General features: G+C 39.9%; 1 pseudogene; it reads right to left on the reverse strand.

The window, feature by feature from the left end:
- On the reverse strand, positions 8,406–15,508 carry LOC100625992 (annotated as a pseudogene).

The raw sequence follows: 15,781 nt of genomic DNA on the forward strand, positions 1-15,781 counted from the left end.
GCTCTTCCGGATTTTTCTTAGAGTATTTCCTTGAGGAAATTTGCATTTGTTTTTCTCTTTTCTGTTAACATGTAGGTAAATTTCTTTAAGAGCTAAATAAGCCCCTTGACAGCATGGTGATCCAGAGAAGTCTTTCTTGGAATTCCCTTGTGGGAAAGTGGGTTAAGGGCCCCAGCATTGTCACTGCTGTGGGGTGTGTTGGTTTGATCCCTGGGCCAGGGAACTTCCACATGCCAGGCAGACTGGCCAAAAATTAAAATAACAATAATTCTTTAAAGAACTGTCTTTAAAAAAGGAAAGAAAGAAAGAAAGAGAGAGAGAGAGAGAGAGAGAGAGAGAGAGAGAGAAAGAAAGAAAGAAAGAAAGAAAGAAAGAAAGAAAGAAAGAAAGAAAGAAAGAAAGAAAGAAAGAAAGAGAAAGAAAAAAAAATTGAAATGCTGAACCCAGGTTCAGCTAAAAAGCTGAAATTGGCCTTTCACACCCACATCCAGAGTTTATTTCTTTGGTGAAAGACAGACAGTAAGAATGAGAATATTTAGCTTATTATTTCATGTTTTGGGATTGGGCCTAACCTAAATTCTCCTAAGGTCAACTAAAATTCTTTTCAACTGTGTAAGGGTGCTTTACCTGTTGTGGCAAGATAAAACTACTTTTCATTAAAACACATAGACATTTTAAAAATACTTGAAATCTATTAATTTTTGGCATGTACTCATTATGGTAACAAATACATTTCCCCTTGTTTCCACAATGATAATACTCTAAAGAAGATTCAGAAAAGTTTCAAATTTTGCTAAGCACTAGGGTATTAATCAAATTATTTCTCCCCATAGGCCCTTTTATTGCATCACATCTACACACTGAAAAAGGAACCATTCAATTTGGTCTTAGTGGTGCCTGGAGGTGAACACCCACATCAAACTCTGATCGTAAATATGACTCATATATTTTCTTCAAATTTAAGGGACTTTAGAATCTACTTAATGTCTTGTTTGGATTTAGTTTCATCATTCCACACTAACTTGGCAGACAAGAAATGGAGGGGAGGCTGGGGGGGCTCAAATGAAGCAACCCCTGTTAATAATAGAGGGACTTTTCCACACAATTTTACCCCAACCTCTATAGATTCTTTAAAGGGAAAAGACAGTAGGCCTTTTTCTTATTATTTTTATTTCAATTATATTTTCTATAAAGTAACCAAAATGTCTCCAAGCATGAAAATATTTAACTTTAAGGCTATGGCTTTTATGAAATGCAATTCACCAATTCCATTTGTGTAGTGGAGAGTTTTAATCAACAGCAATTCACACACAAATTTTGTTGTGAGGCCTTCTGCTCTTTGTGTAGTTGCAAATGTGTGTGAAACCACTTCCCACTCATGTTTCTTTCTCAACCTAATGTGACGGTGACTTTGTGCAAGATGATAGTGGGTCTTGGTTCCTTCACCAGAGCATATGCTCTGCCCTTTTCAAAGTAAGTAACCCTAAGCCCAATCACTTTTTCTTTTTTCTTTTCTTTTTTTTCTTTCCTTTTTTTTTTTTTTTTTTTTTTTGCCTTTGGAATAAATAAAATAATGGAAATAAAGCAATAAAGCAGTAGGCTTTCACTAAGGTATTGACACTGGTAAGTACATTGCGAATGGTAGGTTATGTGTGTCATTGTTAATTACTGGGGTTAAAAGGAACATGGGAATTCAAATTAAAAAGCAAGCTGGAGATTTTATTAAAAGGTTAAATCACATTTCTGTCCACTTAGAAATTATGCACCCCCCAAAAAACTGAGAGTTAAGTTTTATTTTGGGCCAAACGAGGGTGTTAGCCCAGGAGGCAGCATTTCAGATAGTTCTGGGAAACCGCTTCAAAGAGGCAGGGCAGAGGGGGGAGGTGGGAAGGCCAGCATATATGCGATCTTGGTGAAGGGTGAGGGGGTACATGCAGCCAAGCACACATTTTTACAGACAGTGGCTGATAGTCTCATGAAGGTCACTGCTAAGTCACAAGGAGAAGACATCATCACCATGAAGGATGTTTACTGCTTTTCTGCATCAGGACATGTAAAAATTTGGCTCATAAAAAACCTTCCTGAAAGTACCTAACTAACTGAAGACATGTTTCATTTTTCCCAGGGCATAGAGTATCTTACCCTGAACACATTTCAGGAGCTATTGCAGGTCAGCAGCTGCAATCCCTGTAGAGGCAGATGGCCAGCACCAGTCTCCGGTTCACAAGGCTTCTCCATGGTGATAAAGCCAACCATAATTTTAGGAGGCATTTCATGACTGTTTTGGCCCACAGTGCTGAGAATGCTCATTCCCAGGTCTGGCAAAGATTTCACGGATAGGCCACTCAGTGTGCTATTACTGAACTAGGCCTTATTAAAAGTAGTCAAGTGTCTCTGTGTTACTATTCTCTTATAGTTTTCATATTCTCCCCGTATGCAGAGTTATACTATCACAATCGATGACCCAGTAAAGAAGTATGTATTTCATCAACTGATTCACATCACCTTAGTCATTATTTTTGTTGGAGGCTCGGCCACACATTTTATAATATGGGAAAGGATACATATATATATATATATTTTTAACTGCAGCATTTTTTATTATGGGGTTATAACTGTATTTTATAGCAATTGATTGCTTTATTTATTGTTTAATTCAATGAATGTTATTATATTTAGAGTTGTACAACCATCACCACAACCTAATTTTAGAACATTTCCATCCCAAACCCCTTGTCCATCCTCCCTCCCCCACCAACCAGTCTCCTTTGATAACCACACGTTTTTCAAAATCTGTGAGTCTGAACAAACAATAATCTTGTAAAACTGGCAAAAAACAAACAATAGAGCTAATAACATTAATAGCATTACAAGCAAATATTGAAGTCAGGAACTTCCTACACTAAACTAGTTCTTGAAGGTGTTGTCAAGACTAGGGAAGGGGTTACTTAAGGCAGAAACCTGATTGTTCATATGATTCATTAACTTTTTTGTATTAGAGGATTTTTCAAGTATGAAAATAGAACATTCAGTTTAAATTATGGCACAGGTGCCTCCCTGAGATGCTGTGAGGGTGTCAATGGCCATGAAGTTTTATGGCACTACTTTCTCATCATAAAAACTTCAGGATTCAGTAGGCTAATAACGTTGTTACTATCACTTAAGGCCCACTGAGTGAATTTTTTTAAGGCTTTGGTATGGCTGATTACACTCTCCAGACTATAGAGGGAGGAAAAATAGCTGCTAAATGGCCATACCAGTGGAATACAGATCTTTTGACTCATCAGACTCATCATATCAGTGATAGATTGGCCAAGGCCATCCTTAAATTGTTATGGGCTTTGAGTCCCAGGAAATCATGGAGTACATCTTCCTATCCATCCTGGTGGAAGCCAAGGTCATAAGTTAGCACCACAAATCCACTGAGTTCCACTGACCCAATCTGTTCTATACCAGTCACTGTCCCTAAAGATCATAACATGTAGGCATGGTTCATAAGGCACACCACCTATTTTTCTAGTGTTACTAGGATGATCATCCTTAGGATGATTCAATTGTTCCCAACGTACAGGAGATTTTAAACTTAAATGACCGTAGCCTGCTGTTAACCACATAATTCCATCCTACAATTGCAGGAGGTTCCCTTCAAATAAACAGGAGATAAGAGTTTTTTGATTGAGACATGCTTGTTCTGACTGAGCTTGAGAGACCCTAAAAGAAATTGCATATTTATGGTCAAGGTCAGGGAAGGTGCTATTAATTGGCCAGGTGAGGAAAATCCACCTACCAATAAAATTAATTTCCCAAGGCTATCCAATCTGAGCATTGGAGGGGAGAAATGCGTCGAGGTAACCCAGAAGTACTAGACAGAGGTAACTGGCAACAAAACCAACAACTGGACTTGCTTCTTCTCTTTAAGGCCTCACCTGTAGCACATGGAAGATCCCAGGCTATGGGTCAAATCAGAGCTACAGCCAAGGCCTATGTCACAGCCAAGGCAACACTGGCTCCAAACCACACGTGACCCATGCCACAGGTTGCAGCAACCCAGGATCCTTAACCCACTGAGCAAAACCATGGATCAAACCCACATTCTCATGGAGAATACATCAATTCTTTAACCCACTCAGGCACAGTGGGAACTCCTGGATTGATTTTTAAAATTAGTCTAGGATTGTGCCCATTATTGAAAAGACGTTTGACTCATATGCAGAGGTCCAAGAAGTCAAGAAAACTTTACAAATCATCATATGAGTCAGGCCCAGCATCCTGGGCCACCTGTATATTTCTGATATCATCTTCTTTTCATCCTGGTATAGCTTCTCCTCCATGTAAGTATCGTTTTAAGCTGATATTCAGATAATCAATACTCTCTATACACCACACTGGTGCAGGGGCCCTTTTTAAAGAGGGAAGCATGAAACCAAGAGTCAATTCCCTTTAGTTTTTCTGCACAAGAGCTACTTAAGAATACTTGCCAAGAGGCTTTCCATCTGGCTTGAAATCATCCTTTAAATTATGTCTTTTCCAGTATGCATAACCCCCCCCCCCCCGCTTGCAGGTCCTGGAGCATCTGATCTTCATCCAAAAGTAGATTATTGAGTTTGGCTTTAGGAACAAGCTTAGAATGTCCTTTTAGAAGCCCAGTGATACATTTACAATAATGTAACCTAGCCCACTTTAATAGTATAGGTTCATACAATTCATATCTAGTATCATTTGCCTCCAAGTGATAATTTTCAAAAGAGACAACTGATGTTTTCCAAGTGGGGTAGATCTTAGGTGAGGAGGACTCTGGAAGGGCCTTTGACCAGGGCAAGGGATAAATATCTATGATTTTAGCCAACCTGGTTTTAAGTGTTCCATTTGATCTTTCTACCAGCACAGGGGACTGTGGGTGGCAACCACAATGGATGTGCTGCATCATTGGCCAGATTTTATAAATTTCATTGACAATTTGTCCATTAAAATGGGTTCTCCTTCACTATGTATTTCTGCAGGGACTCCCCAAATGGGATTCACCCTCCGTAAAGTTATTTTGCCTACTGACTGTGCAGTGGCTCTTCTGCATGGTGATGCCTCAACCCAATGTGAAAACCCGTACAAATAATGACAAGTACATACTGGTAACCTCGAGAGGGAGGCATTTGGATAAAAACAATCTGCCAAATTTCAAAAGAGTCTACAGGTAGCGCAAGATTCCTTGAGAACTCTGCGATGGCCTTTTGTGGGTTGTGTTTTGGACATGTGGTACATCTGGAATAAACCTTTCAGGCTGTAGTGAAGGAAGGTGTTTTCCCCACAAATACCTTTTTATCTGGATTCTGCTGAGTTAAGTCATGGATATACTGTAAAACAGGAGATTGAGATTCAAACAGAATGACAGGCTTTCCTTTTGGGCCTATCCTGCATTCTCTATTAGAGTCAAATTTTCTGCCGTTATGTTTCCAGGTATCCTTTTTCTACCTCTTTTGCCATTTCCTGAAAATTCAGTGGAGTGTTGGTAAGGTTACAGAGAGTAAGGTGAGAGAGAAACAGTGGTTAGTTTCCTGCTCTCCTTTTGCAGAGGTGTTGTCATGCTGGCATGATCTGCTGAGGAGTTCCCTTTTCCTCCCCTGGTGTCAGCCTTTGAGTGACCTCCCACCTTAATGAGAGCCAATGTATTTGGTAGAAGAATTGTATCCAATAATGCTACAACTTCTCTCTCATTTTTAATAGGCTCTCCAGAGGATGTTAAAAAAAAAAAAGCTCCCCTTTGTCCTCACATCAGGCCAAAATCTTGTGCTACCCCAAAAGTGTAGAGACTATCAGTGTAAATGTTAGCGGACTTCCCTTTTGGCCAATGGCAGGCTCTTGTTAGTGCCATTAATCCAGCCTGCTGGGCAGAAAAGACTTTATGTAAGGGATGATTCTCAAGGGCTCACACACTGGAGAAACAACAGCATTGCCAGCCTGGTATTTTCCACGAGGTTCTCACAGTCCTGAGCTGTCTGAATATCACAAAATCAGGATTCTCCATGGGGCTCTCTTGGAGATCAATCCTGGGGGATAAAAAATTGTCAGTTAAAGCTATACGATCATGTTTTCCATCACCAATGTCTGATTCCTCTGGTAGTAAGGTGGCTGGTTAGTCTTGTTATATCTGTGAAGAGTTACATTTAGCAAGAGCGAGACAATTTCATGGGAAAGTTAATCAACTTGCTGAATAATGTTGTGTGTGATGAGAGTTTAGTAAAGTCTCCCCAGAGTGAGAGACAAAAATAGTGAGATGGTGACTCATGACTACCCCTTCTCTGGTCTGACGCAGCAGAGCTGTCATTATGGCAACCCTGGGAGCAGGAGGTGTGGGGGCTGGCTACAGAATCTAGCTCTTGGATATAACATCCTATTGATCACCATGCTGTAGTCACCGTGTTGTAGATCACATGTGGTGGTCACCATGTTGCTGGGTTAGTCCTCCTTGTGCAGCCCCCTGTCATGAACAAAGAGGAGGATGCCCCATGGGCAGGCTGGGACCTTTGCCAGAAGGGTTTGTGTTTAAAATGTCTCCATGGCTTCAGAACGTCTTTCCGTGGTCCAGCAAAGAGGGTCAGGTTGGTCTTATTACACACTGGCTGAGATACTAAGAGAACAATTTGGAATCCAGTTCCTGTAGTCACCTGAAAGGTCTAAAAATCCCCTTAATTGCCTCTTTGTCTTTGGATAGGGAAGACTAAATGCCTGCCACACTGCAAGATCAATTAAAAGTCCTTTTTTAGATATCCTATCTCCTAAATATTTCACAGCAGTCTTACAATGTTGTACTTTCCCTTTAGACACTTGATGTCCATTTAAGGCTAACTTCTAAAGTAAATACAGGGTGTCCTACTGGGTGTTCATCAAAGAATTTGCACACAGCAGCAAATCATCTATATATTGTATCAAAACTGACCCGAGAGGAAAATCTTGATCATCCAGATCAGCTTTTTGTTTTGTTTTGATTTTTAGGGCTGCACCCACAGCATACGGAGGTTCCCAGGCTAGGGGGTCTGCAGCTACAGCTGCCAGCCTATGCCATGGTCGTAGCCAGATCCCAGCCATGTCTGAGACCTACACCATACCTCATGGCAATGCCAGATGCTTAACCCACTGAGCAAGGCCAGGGATGGAACCCACAACCTCATGCTTCCTAGTCAGATTCATTTCTGCTGTGCCATGGGAACTCCCTTTCTTTTTTTTCTTCTTTCCTCCTTTCTTCCTTCTTTTCCTCCTTCCTTCCTTCCTTCCTTCCTTCCTTCCTTCCTTCCTTCCTTCCTTCCTTCCTTCCTTCCTTCCTTCCTTCTTTCTTTCTTTCTTTCTTTCTTTTTTCTTTCTTTCTTTCTTTCTTTTTCTTTCTTTCTTTCTTTCTCTTTCTTTCTTTTTCTTTCTTTCTTTCTTTCTTTCTTTCTCTTTCTCTCTTTCTTTTTCTTTCTTTCTTTCTTTCTTTCTCTTTCTTTCTTTCTTTCTCTCTCTTTTTCTCTCTCTTTCTTTTTCTCTCTCTTTCTTTCCTTCTTTCTTTCCTTCTTTTTCTCTCTCTTTCTTTTTCTCTCTCTTTCTTTTTCTCTTTCTTTCTTTCTTTCTTTCTTTCTTTCTTTCTTTCTTTCTTTCTTTCTTTCTGTCTCTCTCTCTCTCTCTCTCTCTTTCTTTCTTTCTTTCTTTCGACCAGCTTTTAATATCTGGGAGAAGTGGGTGGAGTTTTCAGTGTAGCCCTGTGGCATTAGAGTCCATGTAAATTGCCATTCATTCCAAATGAAGGCAAAAAGATACTGATCATCAGGATGCACAGCATACTTAAAAATGCACTACAGAGATCTATCATCAAAAAGAAGTCACTGGTTTTAGGGATATAGGATAATAATGTATGGGGGGTTGGCACTATGGACTGACAAGGGATAATAATAGCATTGAGAGATCTCAAGTCCTGTACCATTCTCCAACCCTTGCAATTGGGTTTTTTTAATAGGCAGAATGGGAGTGTTGCAAAAGCTGGTTACAAGGCACCATAAGCCCTTTCTCAGCGTAAGGTTATATTAAAGGTTTCCTTTCTTCTGTGGCCTCCTGATGTAGTAGTTATTGATGGATATTGGGCAGGGGCTTATTCTTATCTACACTGATTTAATGGGTGATGCAGAATATATCCTTCCAATGTCAGTAGTGCCTATAATTCATCAGGTGCTAAACCTAGTAATTTCTCTTTTTGTCATAATGGGTCACAAATATTATATGATGAAAGAAGTCTGATCCTTTAAGTCTAGGAATATTTATCCTTTAAGAGTGAAGGAAATGTGGGCTTCATAAGCTTCCAATAGGTCTCTACAAATCAGGAGAACAGGAGCACTTTTTTTTAATGTCCTAAATTGCTCATTAGGTGAGAATTTTACCATTACTTATATTAGCAGTAATGGGTGGAGCTGAAGAGTGTTGTGCCTTCTCCAAGCCCCACAGCAAGAACAACCAATAGTGTGACGGAACTTGTGGCCCTTCCTAAGGCCATGGCTCTTTCTGCCTACAGCAGTAAGCCCTCACATCTCACTGTACTTGTGGACTGCTTTGGTGATCCTCTGAGTGTCAGAATTACTTCTGATAGCTTTATGGAATGGGTCAATGAGGATAACTTCAAATAATTTGTACTTAGCATCTTCACCAACACAGTAACAATTCAGGGCACTCAGAGCCACACAAGGGACATTCAACTCACTCCTCAGCAACAGATTGAAGGTTTTTAACAAACTTTAGATGGTTGACACCCTAGTGGACATGCTTGCCATAGATGTCACACTTAGGAAATGGGCATTTGCAACCCCACCACTTGCAAACAAATCTGATACATGACATAACCCTGCTTGGCCTTTTACCCAAGCCTGCATGCCTTATTGGGCTGGGGACGGGGAGAGGGCTGTGGAGAACAGAGAGCTGATGTTACTGCCAGAAGAACACCAGAGAAGAAAGCAAATGATGACAGACTGCTTCTTTCTCTGTTTTGTGGCCTCCTGTGGCTGCCAAAGCAATAAAGCTATTTTTTTTCTCTTTTGCCATTCCCTCAAAAGGACAAAACAAAATAAAACCCACTTTTCCTTCTTGGTTTCCCCTTCTTCACTTTCAGTTCTGTTTTGTTTTCTTTTGTTGTTTTTTTAATTTTACGGCTATGCATATGTAAGTCCCCAGGCTAGGGGTTGAAACAGAGCTGTGTCTGCAACCTATACCACAGCTCACAGCAATGCAGGATCCTGAAGCAACTGAGTGAGGCCAGTACAGAACCCACATCCTCATGGATACTAGGTGGTTTTGTAACTGGCTGGGCCACAACAGGAACTCCCTGCAGTTCATTTTCAATGCCCTGTTTTCTTACCATAAAAGCCACCTTTGCCTTTCTCTTCTGGTTGGACATAATTCAGGGTCGGTCAAACTTTGACTAGGCTTGGGTACTTAGTTGGCACAGCTGAAGTTTCATAATTTTTGTAGCTATCCTATTCCCTCTTTTTTTAATGGTTTGAACCATTAAAAAAAAAAAACTTGATCAGCCAATGTAAAAAGGGCCTTTGCATGAAAGGGGGACCAATCTGGACTGTGTCTTTTTACTAGAGTAGCCAAATCCTCATCTAAGCCTTTGCAAAAGGCAGATTGAGCAAAGAGTCAAGCTGATAGGTAGAGAATGATTTTGGTGTCAAGCTAGAATGCTGTTTAAAAGTTTTTTCAAACTTTCATATTAGCAGAGGATTGACTCATCCAGTCTTTGCTGGTCCTGTTGAGTCTTTGTCCAGTCCATGTTGTTCGTTTGTTTGTCTGTTTGTGTTTGTGTTTTGTTTTGTTTTGAAAAAGCTCTGGGATAAATGTGAGTAATTTCTGAGCTAACACCTTACATTCATTGCAAGCCTGTGGACTGTGTGAGTCAGAGCTCTTCAAGGGGCATTTCCACTCTTCCTTCTCTATCTATTTCCTTGCTTTGCCCTCAGAAACTAATAGCTGTGTGGATTGATATAGACCTGAAAACGCTGGTTCTTAGGTCCAGATGCTTAACTCAAATTCCTAAGCAGATCCGAAGTGGTCCTGTCCTGGATTGGGAAATTCCTTAGCCAAGACTCTAAGTTTTGCCTTAACTTAATTTAACATTAGCACAACTCTAAATTTTCCCATTACCAAGTACCTGGAGAGATTATTTTAAAGCAGATGTTCCTAAACCAGTTATTCCTGAAGAGTTCACCCAAAATTTCTTACCTCATTTACATTTAATTTACTTAGAAAAACTTTAGCATACCAAGTAGTTTTTCTTGTTGAAAAATTTACAGCATATATAACAAGAGCTTATTTAACTTCTACTAAGCTTAGGTACAATAGAAGTATTTTGCTTAATGTCAATGACCCTAAAGATATGTCTACATTAGTCACATTAATAAAATTTATTTCCAGATACTCATTTACTACTGAATATTTCCTGGTTCACAAGAACTTAAAATTATTTCTGGCCAGTTATCTTCTGTATTTTTGAGAAGTTATATAAACACTTATTTTCCATTAAGCCAATTAAGTAAAGCTCATTTACAAAACAATTTTGACAATACTGTCTAAAAGTTAAGACATATATAATGCACACACTAACATCTAGACAGACACAACCTGAGATCTCATAGACTCATTTTCTAAGTTTAGTCATGAGTCAGATATCACAATATAAAATTCACTACTTTGTAAATAGCAGTTGGTATACGTTTTGAAAATATTTCACTGCCCCCCCCCCCGCCTTTTTTTCCTTTAGTCTCAGGAGTTAGAGATGATCTAAGGGTTCCTGAGAGCCCAGGGAGAGAAAGCAAATTCTCCTGGTAGGACTAGTTCCCCCAGGGTTAGAATTCTGAAAATGATTTTTTTTTTTCCTTCTAGCTAGCTTTCTCTAATAACTGCATGTGCAATAAAAGAGCCAATTTTGACTATTTGGGGGGATAATGTTGGGCAATTTTCTTTTCCTTTCATACTCAATTAGGTAGATACTTGCAAGTATAAATCCTGTGCATACGTAAATCTGGATGAGGTGCTAGTTGGAGGCCGACTTTCTGACACATCTTATTTCTCTGTTTGAGAGACTCTGTTTCCCATTTTAAAGCTGAAATAGATAGGAATAAAGTTTACTAATGACATTGTGTATTGGACCAAGGTGCGGCTTGAGAGCTTAACTCCTCTAGGTTTTACCCAGTGTTCCTTCAGCCCTCTATTATGTGTCATGGAATGGCCAGTCCTTTATTCACATCCCTGGTTGAGCAGGTTCTAATTAACAAGTGGGTTTCACTGTGGAAACTCACTGCAGGGCATGAGGACTCAGATTCCACCACTTTTGTAAATTTCTCAGTCACTTGAGGAAGCCATAACAGATTGGGAGTTTCTTTCTTTCTTTTTTTTGAGAAAAGTCTCTCTTGCAATACCTTCACCTTTATCCCAGCAAATCGTATTAAGGCAGCCAAATTGAGGAAAAGCTTCAGGTCAGCCTCTTAAAAGACCAATCAGCCCAGACCACTCAGTCCCTTTCAACTGAACAAAACTTGGCACATTTCATCCAAGCCCCCCTCAGTACCTGTCACTGAAGAATTATTCCCTGATATCATTCAACCAGTGCTCCTACCCACCCCCAGTACCTCTCAAGTGAGGGCTGGGTACCTATTACACACCACCAAATAAAACACAGGCTCATCACCAATCCTAGAGATCTGAAAACTGGGAGAGTTTCACCCAAACTCATCTGGACACCCCGAGGGGGCAGAAGGGCACAAGAGCCTTTGCTGGTATCAAGGCTCCAGATCTTGTAGAGTTCAGGTGAAGGAGAAAAGTCTGCCCTATGGTCCCTTTTACATGGTCACCATAATTGTTGACTTAAAAAACTATATATATATATATATAACCTAAAAGCTGAGACTTAAGTTTTACTTGGGGCAAAATGAGGATTATAGACCAGGAGGCAGCATTTCAGATAGCTGTGAAATACCACCCCAAAGAGACAGGGGAAAATGTCAGCATGTTTGTGCAACTTTGATGAAAGGGAGAATCACAAGCACACATTCTTACAGAAGGTTGCTGCTAGACTCATGAAGGTTACTGCTAGTCACAAGGACAGACATTGCTGTGAAAGATTTCAGTGCTTTTCTAGATAAGAGGGGATGTAAGAATTGGGCTCATAAAATCTTCTTCTGAAAGTATCTGACTATCGGGAAGACCTGTTCTACAAGTCTTTCCAGAGCACAGAGTGCTTCACTCCTTATCTCCACCCAGAGCTCCTTTCAGGGATGTTGAGGGTCATCAGCTGCAGCAGACTCATGATTCAGTCCCTGTAGGGGCAGATGGCAAGTGCTAACCTCCAGTTCACAGTTTCTGCATAAGAGAATGAGGAAAAGAATGCTTACTGACATTTAGACTTTCATTCAAAATGCAACTAAACTTTGCTGTCTTTTTCCGGTCATTCTTTTCTTTAATAATTCAGGACATAATTTTTTTTTACAATTTAAAAGTTCAAGGCTTTGACGTTAGTTAAAAACTTTTACAAGTAAGTCAATCCAATTTTAATTTAAATTTTTTTGGCAAATGAATAATGGCGATTCAGAGAAAAAGTATCTTTGCCTCTTAGCCATTATGTGCATCAAAAGGAGATAATGCTTTTCTTAAATAAGTTTGTGTGGTGAGAGAAATATTCTCCACCTCTTTCTCTTTTGTTATTTTGGGTGTCATTTAAAATCACATAAGGAGGTTCAACAGGAGAAGATCAAAGTTATTTTGTACACATGGGGGATTCACAAAGGCATGAAGAATACCAAAGACAGTGAAGGCAAAGTGAAGTATCATGTCATTCTGGAGTAAGAAGGAGATAGGTGTGTGGGGCTCCATAGAAAAATAAGTTCAGTTCTCAAGAAGATGAAAAGAATTAATGTTTGGTTAACAAGTGTTTATCGCTATCCCAAGACAACAGGACATAGAGAAGACTTTGCTGAAAGGGGTCTTACTGCCCCCTCCTCCCCTCACCCCCCCATCTGCTATACCTAATTCACACTCCAGTGTTAGTTATCTATGAAGATAGCTCCTTCCTAGAATGGCCCTCCTTTCTTAATCCTTTCAGGCAGCAATGGAGTTCAAAGGTTCTTCCTGAGTCTTCTGGGCCTTGCTTGTTTGGGGCTTGGCATAAGCCACATACCAAGGTAGTGTATTTTTAGGCAGCATGCCCTGCACCCCATCTCTTGTATTATATGAAAAAGAGTACATCAACTTCTTTTATTTAGAAGCAATTTACTGGGCTATAAAATTGCCTTTCTTAATATAGAATTAAAACCACACAATTTATTTTGGGGCTTGAACCTAGACAAGACTCTGACTGGGATTTGCACCAATTCTTTCCTAATGAGCATCACACACCGGCTCTCAGGACTTACTGAAGTTCCAATTATTTATGTCTCAGTGCAGAAGGAACTTGAACAGAAGAAAAATGATAGGTATGAAGCGGTTTAACTGAGAGAGATAGACAAAGTGTGGGCCATCAGAGAAGCTGAGAGCCTGGGACATCAACTTTCCAAAGAAAGAATGTTGTCTATCTCAAAAAGTGAGATGGTGGCCCTGGGAGATACATGCTCCACAGACAGCGTGTGGTCCATCTCAGAAGGAGAGAGGCCCTGAAACACGGGGTGGTGGGTTTTTATGGGCTGGCTAACTTTGTAGGCTAATGAGTGGGAGGATTGTTCCAACTATGTCATGGAAGGGCTTGGGATTTCCAGGAACTGGGCCATCATCCAGTTTTTACCCTCTCGTAGTTGGTCTTAGAACTGTCATGGTGCCTGTGGCATGTCATTTAGCATGCTGTTATGTTTACAATGAAGAAGGCTTACAGGAAGCAAGCCTCACGGTTTACTGGAAGTCAAGTCAACAGCCATCACTGACCTAACTTGTTCTACCCAGTTTTTGTCCTATATGCCAAAGATGTGTCATGCTTTTAAAAGTCGTGCCCTGCCCTCCTTCCTCCTGTTTCAGAATTTATTAATTTTTTTTTCTTTTTATGGCCACACTTGTAGCATTTTGAAGCTCCCTCGCCAGTGCCCAAATCAGAACCACATCTGCAGCCTAAGCCATAGCTTGTGGAAATGCCAGATCCTTAACCCACTGATTGAGGCCAGGGATCAAGCTCACACTCTCACTGAGACTATATTGGTTTTCTTAATGCACTGAGCCACAATGGGATCTCCAAAACTGATTACTTTTTATACCTGTGGTGCTTACAGTACTTTTCCACTTAGAACAGATCTTCAGAAGCCTCATGACAGATGACTAGAGTACTTGGGGAGTGTGACATTAACCGAAATCAAACAATAAAGAATATTTTAAAGTATGGATTGTGTTTGTTTTAGATAGTGTAAACTTCTAGTTAAGTAAACCCCTGAATCATAAAGACATTTTTCACATTCCAAATATTACATCACATATATGTTTTTTAATTTTTAATTTTATTTTTTCATTCTTAAAGGGTTTTTTTTTGTTTGTTTTCTTTTTCACTTTTTACTTTTTATTTATTTATTTATTTATTTTGTCTTTTTGCATTTTCTAGAGCTGCTCCTGTGGCATATGGAGGTTCCCAGGCTAGGGGTCTAATCGGAGCTGTAGCTGCCAGCCTATGCCAGAGCCACAGCAATGTGGGATCTGAGCCGCATCTGCAACCTACACCACAGCTCACAGCAATGCCAGATCCTTAACCCACTGAGCAAGGCCAAGGATCGAACCCCCAACTTCATGGTTCCTAGTCAGATTCATTAACCACTGAGCCACAACAGGAACTCTGATTCTTAAAGATTTTTAAATGTGATTTTGATGTAACAAAATAAAAACAGGACCCCACTAAAAAAGAAAAAAAAAAAAGCGTCCCCTAGAGGTACCATTATGAAGAGTTTCTATGGACATTATCCAGTATGTGTGGCCATACTCTGCATATGGTCCTGTAAATTGCTTCTATCCAATTTTGATTTTTTACACACAAATACATACATATATACATACAAACATACACATTCATACTTATATATACATTCATACATGTCATCTTTGGTCAACTTTCCATGGACTTATCTTCATTAATTTATACTTTATTGCATTAGTTTTAAATTTTACCATATGAAACCACTTCAAACTTCCAGAAAAACTGTACCACTAGTGACAAAAAGTGATGAAACCCTTATCTGAAACTGAGCAAGACCCTACTGCAGGCCCTTCCCAGAGCAAGCCCTTTCCCCATATACACTGGCTTTAGCTCTTCTCTGAGGTAGCCAGATAATAGTATCTCATAAGTAATTTGGGAGCTTTTCAGATGCTAAAAGCACCACAAAAATGGAAGAAATTAACTACTTGAGGATAATGAGCTCCTAGACCTACTGGCAGCTAAGGATTAATGATGTTAACCCCCTCGATACTGTCCTCTATCGACATCAACAAGTCAGAGAACTGTGCATAGGCTGATTACATACCTTGTGATTTTCCCCATCCTCACCAGGGTTTTTTAAGTGTTTTGCTGAAATCTTTTGAGGGGTTTGGCACTTTAGAGGTATGAGCCACCTGTCTTATCTCCTTACTTGCCCTCACAATAAAACTTATTCTTCTCCAAACTCCAACATGTAGATATTGTTTGGCCTCATTGTGCATCTGGCACATGAACTTGTGGTCACCAACATAACTACTCTCAAAAACTGTAAACACCTTTTTGCCTTGTCACTAATGTTTTCTTTATATGAATACACATACTATGAATTTTTCCATG

The sequence above is a fragment of the Sus scrofa genome, chromosome Y, assembly GCF_000003025.6.
Source record: "Sus scrofa isolate TJ Tabasco breed Duroc chromosome Y, Sscrofa11.1, whole genome shotgun sequence".
In the NCBI taxonomy this organism is placed as follows: domain Eukaryota; kingdom Metazoa; phylum Chordata; class Mammalia; order Artiodactyla; family Suidae; genus Sus; species Sus scrofa.